The sequence below is a fragment of the Narcine bancroftii genome, chromosome 1 (assembly GCF_036971445.1).
Source record: "Narcine bancroftii isolate sNarBan1 chromosome 1, sNarBan1.hap1, whole genome shotgun sequence".
Classification (NCBI taxonomy): Eukaryota; Metazoa; Chordata; class Chondrichthyes; order Torpediniformes; family Narcinidae; genus Narcine; species Narcine bancroftii.
Window position 1 is genome coordinate 45156600 of NC_091469.1, and position 6916 is coordinate 45163515.

Here is a 6916-nt window from a genome sequence, read left to right on the forward strand (position 1 = left end):
TCTTTGTGTCATCCGCAAACTTGCTTATCCAATTCTCCACCCCTACATCCAGATCGTTAATATATATAACAAATAATAGTGGACCCAGGACCGAACCCTGAGGAACTCCACTAGTCACCGGCCTCCAATTGGACAAACAATTTTCTACCACTACTCTCTGACACCTCCCATCCAACCATTGCTGAATCCATTTCACTACCTCTTTATTTATACCTAATGCCTCCACCTTTTTTCCTAACCTCCTGTGGGGAACTTTGTCAAAAGCTTTACTAAAGTCCAAATAGACAACATCCACAGGTTTCCCTTCATCAACCATTTTTGTAACCCCCTCGAAGAACTCAATCAGGTTTGTCAAGCATGATCTACCCCTGACAAAACCATGCTGATTACTCCCTATCAATCCCTGTACCTCCAAAAATTTGTAAATAGCATCCCTCAGAACACTTTCCATCAACTTGCCCACCACAGACGTCAGATGTACAGGCCTATAATTCCCAGGTTTGCATTTGGACCCTTTCTTAAACAGAGGAACCACATGCACCACCCTCCAATCCTTTGGCACCACCCCCATGGCCAGTGACATCCTAAATATCTCTGTTAATGGCCCCACTAACTGTCCACTAGCCTCCCTGAGTGTCCTAGGTTTCCTTTCTACAATGCTCTCAAGAGCCTACCATTCACTATGAAAAATCCTGCCCTGGTTTAGCTTACCAAAATGCATTCATCTGAATTAACTTCTATCTGCCATTCCTTGGCCCACTTTCCCATTTCATCTACATTCTGTTGAAATCTTAGATAACTTTTATTTTTGTCCACTGCACTGAAAACTTTCTTACCTTGCCATCAAGTTGTCAAAGCTCCCTCAGTTCACAGGTCTCCAATCTGAATAAACACCCTCAGCTACATCCTCTGTCTCCCATTAAGCCAGTTGTGTATCCAATTGGCCAGCCCACCCTGGATCTCATTCGATTTGACCTTCTGAACCAGCTACCATGTGGAATTTTGTCAAAGACCTTGTTACTCTTGGTAGATAACTTCTTCCTCCCTGCCCTCATTAATCCTCTTCATCACCAAAAAGCTCAATCAAATTTGTAAGCCAGTTTCTCAAGAACAAAGCATGTTAACTAATCTTAATCAGTCCTTGGCTTTCCAAAGGCTGATAGATCTTGTTTCTCAGAATTCCCTCCATCAACTTTCCCACCACTGTTATGAAGCTCACAAGCCTCTGGCTTTTCCTAGAGCCCTTCTTAAATAATAGCACAATTCCAATAGCTCATCTGAGGCAAAAGATGATGCAAGTGTCTCAGCTAGGGATACTGCAACTTCTTCTTGAGCTTCCCAGAATGTCCAAGGATAAACTAGAAAGGTTACCTTTAGGTAACATCCAGGAGCTCCCCTTTCAGATCGTTGTCTGAAGAGGGCTCTCAAAATCGTGAAGGACCCCTACCACCCCACACACAGTATCTTCCAGCTACTCTCGTCAGAAAAGAGATACAGAAGTATCAGAGCCAGAACCACCAGGCTGTGAAGAAGTGAGACTGATGAAAGACTGATGAATTTCTCATACAATCCCTTTGAGATTCTACTATTTATTTAAAAACATTTATTTACTTTTATTTATGTACTGCATTTAAATACAGTATGTGCGCTATGTCTATATATGTGTTTACACATTTTTACATCTAGGACTAAAGAGCACTGTTTCATCCAGTTGTACTGATACAATTGTATGATAATAATAAACAAACCTGAACTTTTGTATTATATTCCAAAACATCTTGAGCAGCTCCTCCTCATTTCTCTACCACTCATCTATATTTGGGGTAATTTCCAGTGACAAATTAAACTAACAACCAGCAAGTTTGGAATATGAGAGGAACTCAGTAAATGTATATCCTGTTGTATGAATACTTGCTTTACGAAAATTAGCTTTAACAAAGGAATGTGTGTTTGCTTTTATATAAAGATTTGAATGTGTTTTGAATGGGTATTCACTTTTATGAAAATAGCCTTTAATAATAGTAAATGGGTCTTTGCTCATTTTGCCTTACGAAAGGTTTCATAGGAACACTCTAGTTTCATAAAGCGGGGTACATTGGGTACAGGTGTACATTGATGAAACCCTCATAGTCATAGACAGAACACCCATACAGAACTCCACATGTACAGCACCAGTGGTTGGAATAGTCCGATGGAGATATGAAACAGCGGAATGAACTGCTGTGCCACTTTGCCATAGTTTAGACTGAAGTTTCTCCCTAAAATGACCTGTAAAAGTGTTGAGACTGTTCAATGTTCATGCTTTTTTGCAGAATGTTCCTTGAATGAAACCCCAAATCTGAATTTATTCAGATCTGAGAACAACCATTTAACAACAATTTAATGCCAGTTTTTTGGCATTGGTTAAATTTCCTACACAGTTGTGACAACACTTTCTGCCTCAGTGTTGCAGTCAACCATTTTCACACTGCCCCACTCAGATCTCCCCATCCTACACCATAAAGCTGCCCTTCACTTCCAGGTGTCAGACAAGCTTCACACCTCCTCAGCACACTTCACTTCAAACAAGAGCAAGCAAATTAAAATTAACACCGTATGGAACAAAGGGGAGGAGAATACCTAACAAAAGTACTTCAAAAAGATCAAACAATTATTTTGAATAATAATTAAAAAGGAACTTCAGAAATATGATTTGCAGGCACTCTATGCATTTTTCATTGTAATGGTGTAAATGGTGCTCTTTACTCAACTGTGTGCAAGCTCACACCAAGACACAAGAGAAACTTGTCCGTGAACTACTCTTTGCAGATGATGCCGCTTTAGTTGCCCATTCAGAGCCAGCTCTTCAGCGCTTGACGTCCTGCTTTGCGGAAACTGCCAAAATGTTTGGCCTGGAAGTCAGCCTGAAGAAAACTGAGGTCCTCCATCAGCCAGCTCCCCACCATGACTACCAGCCCCCCCACATCTCCATCGGGCACACAAAACTCAAAACGGTCAACCAGTTTACCTATCTCGGCTGCACCATTTCATCAGATGCAAGGATCGACAATGAGATAGACAACAGACTCGCCAAGGCAAATAGCGCCTTTGGAAGACTACACAAAAGAGTCTGGAAAAACAACCAACTGAAAAACCTCACAAAGATAAGCGTATACAGAGCCGTTGTCATACCCACACTCCTGTTCGGCTCCGAATCATGGGTCCTCTACCGGCACCACCTACGGCTCCTAGAACGCTTCCACCAGCGTTGTCTCCGCTCCATCCTCAACATCCATTGGAGCGCTCACACCCCTAACGTTGAGGCACTCGAGATGGCAGAGGTCGACAGCATCGAGTCCACGCTGCTGAAGATCCAGCTGCGCTGGATGGGTGACGTCTCCAGAATGGAGGACCATCGCCTTCCCAAGATCGTATTATATGGCGAGCTCTCCACTGGCCACCGTGACAGAGGTGCACCAAAGAAAAGGTACAAGGACTGCCTAAAGAAATCTCTTGGTGCCTGCCACATTGACCACCGCCAGTGGGCTGATAACGCCTCAAACCGTGCATCTTGGCGCCTCACAGTTTGGCGGGCAGCAGCCTCCTTTGAAGAAGACCGCAGAGCCCACCTCACTGACAAAAGGCAAAGGAGGAAAAACCCAACACCCAACCCCAACCAACCAATTTTCCCTTGCAACCGCTGCAATCGTGTCTGCCTGTCCCGCATCGGACTGGTCAGCCACAAACGAGCCTGCAGCTGACGTGGACTTTTTACCCCCTCCATAAATCTTCGTCCACGAAGCCAAGCCAAAGAAAGAAAAGATGAATGTTAGAAAGTCATGTATGTTCTTTACACATCCGCTATGTTCCAGGATTTTATTCCCAATTTCCCAGAATGCAATCCATGTAAAAAGATCAGAACAGGAATAAGGACTCATTCCCGTTCCGATATTTTACCTCTTCGACCCCTAGTAAATTTCACGGAATGCCTGCAGTCTAATCCGAACTGCAGGCATTCCGTGAACAATGGGCTAATGAATAGCAAGTCCCGCCTCTTTAATTGCCACACTTCAAGTATGCTGTTTAAACTCACATAAGGAAATGGAGATTTCGAGTTTTGGTCTTTAGACCATGGTTGGCACAAGGGGGCCATTTGCGGACATGGATCCTCCTTGCGAGGTGCTGTTCCCACATACGCTCACAGGGCATGGCCCCTCTGAGAGCTGCTGTGCTCCTATATACTCGCAGCCATTACTCACCATCAGACCCCTCCCCACGACGCTAGCATGTGCCAAGCATCACTAGCGTCCAGCTTGATGCACGCTAGTGACTCACCAAGCAATAAAAGCAGCACTTTCGGATGCTATATCAGAGGGACAGAGGAGGTTTACATCCACTTGGCAGGTAGGTCACCACCAGCATCCCAACTGAGTGAGTTTATGATGTCAGACGTGTCCCAACAGGTTACCCTAATGTCCTCTTCTAACACTCGTTCTGGTGCCAACCCTGCTTGAGGCCGTTAAAATCACGCAAATTCTATCTAAAAAACATGATAGAGTCATGCAGCATGAAAAGGCCCTTTGACAGAATTTTCCCATCCAACCAAAATGCTCCAACCACATTAGTCCCTGATTGCATGCAGAAGAACGCTTCTCACGGCACTAGGTATTTTGTCACGAATAAAACTTAAAACTTATGCACTGACCTGCAACAATTTGAACGTTTCCATGACAATTAGAAATAATTGAGCCCCCATAGCCTCTGGCAACTCTGTGCTCTGAGTTTTTGAGACTGAACTAAAAAAAACTTCAGAATGGTGAACCTTCAGAAAGCATCCAGTGTAAATGCTGTACCTGGTAATGTCCTTAAAACTTGTGTGAACTGACTGCAGCTTTTGCAGACAATTTCAAACTCTTACTGCTATGGTCTGAGGTCCCCACCTTATTCAAAAAAACATTTCTTCATCTGGTTCCCAAGAAGAGCAGGGTGACCTGCCTCAATGCCTATTGGCCGGTGGCACTTATATCACTGTGAGGAAATACTTGGAGTAACTGGTTATAAAGCGCATCAACTCCTGGCTCAGGAAGGACTTGGACGCACATCAATTCACTTACTGTCACAACAGGTCAATGGCGGATGCCATCTCACTGGTCCACCACTCTATTTTAGATCACCTAGATCACAAGAGTATTTATCTCAGTCTATTCCTCATTGACTAGATTTCAGCATTTCATACCATCATTTTATCATGATCATACTCCAGGTTCTGGAACTTTATGCATCACTGACTGGTATGGAGGTGCCAATGCACAGGACAGAAAAAAATCTACCGAGCTTTGTGAACTCGGCCAGTGCCATCACAGGCATCAGTCTCCACTCCATCAAGGATATCTACAAGAGGCTATAACCCCTTTTACACTTGCATCCCACTATATTGGCCATTCAGTGCCCCAGGATAGGAATCGGGGGGTTGGCTTTTCACACTTGACCACTCCTAACTGGGACACTGAACGCTTTTACACTTGTTAGGAGCCATCCCGGGGTTAGGACTGTTTGAACTTCTACTGGTGATGTCGTGACCCATCAAGTGATGGTGAACCTGCCCTAAATCCCGATCAATGTATTATAATCTTATATTTGAACAAAATTAATCATGCCTAGTTATAATATAATTAAGCTTTATGTACAGCACAGCACGAGCCCTTCTGCTCTTGTTGTTGTTGTGCTGACCTACATAAACCTTTATAAGGGACCATGGGAAGGCGCTAGCTATAAATAGCAATAGCCGACAATTTTTAAACAGCGCACAATTTATATAGCCGTTTAAAAGTTGTCCAATATTGCTATTTATTTCCTCTTTCTCTCTCCCTCTCTCTCTCTCTCTCTCTCTCTCTCTCTCTCTCTCTCTCTCTCTCTTTCTCTCTCCCACTGCAACTTTCCCATGGCAAAGTTTATACCTTCATTTTAATCTTTTCTTTCTTCACGTTCCTGCACTCACGCAAAAACTTGGGTCATTTCATTTCTACAATGCAATTGCCCATTTCACATTTGCCTGATTGCAACACTGGCATCTGTAGGTGATAGGGATTGTACAGGGGTCAAGGCTATCAATCCCTGGCATGAGATGACATCATTTGACGCCAGCGTTGAACTGATTTGCTTTCACATTGGACATTTTAAAGGCCGATTGGCTGTTAATTTATAGGATCACTTGCAAGTGTGAAAGGGGCTCAACAAAGCAGCCTTTTTCCTCAAGGGACCTTCACCATGCCCTCTTCACACTGAAGAGATGCAGGAGCCTGAGGTCGAACACCCAGCGGCACAAGGACAACTTCTTCTTTCCCATCAGTTTTCTGAATGCACAATCAACCACAGACAATACCTCACTTTTTCTTATTTTTGCACTAATTTATTTATTTTTAAATGTAATTTTATAGTAATATTTGCACTGTTTCTGCCGCAAAACAACTAATTTTGTGACGTTCATGACAATAAATTCTGATTCTTTTGTAAATAACTTGTTCTGCACATCTCTTTTAAACTCTTCCCCCTCTCCCTCAACTTAAATGCCCTCTAATATTTGACAGCTTTATCCTTGGAAAAAGATTCTGACTGTCAACCTCATCCACACCTAATTTTATAAATTCTATCAGTTCTTTGCTCAGCCTTAAGTACTCCAGTCATTTTTGGGATAAACGCAAATTTGTCCAGCCTCTCCTCATAGCTCATGCCATCCATTCCAGACAGCATCCTGGTAAATCTCTTCGGTATATTTTTCAAAGCTTCCTCATCCATCCTGTAATGGGGTGACCAAAACTGTGCACAATACTCCTGATGTGCTCTAACCAAGATTTTATATAGCTACACCAAAACTTCCTTACTCTCATACTCAATGTCCTGAACAATGAAATCAAGCTTTCTATTGGCCTTTTTTTAC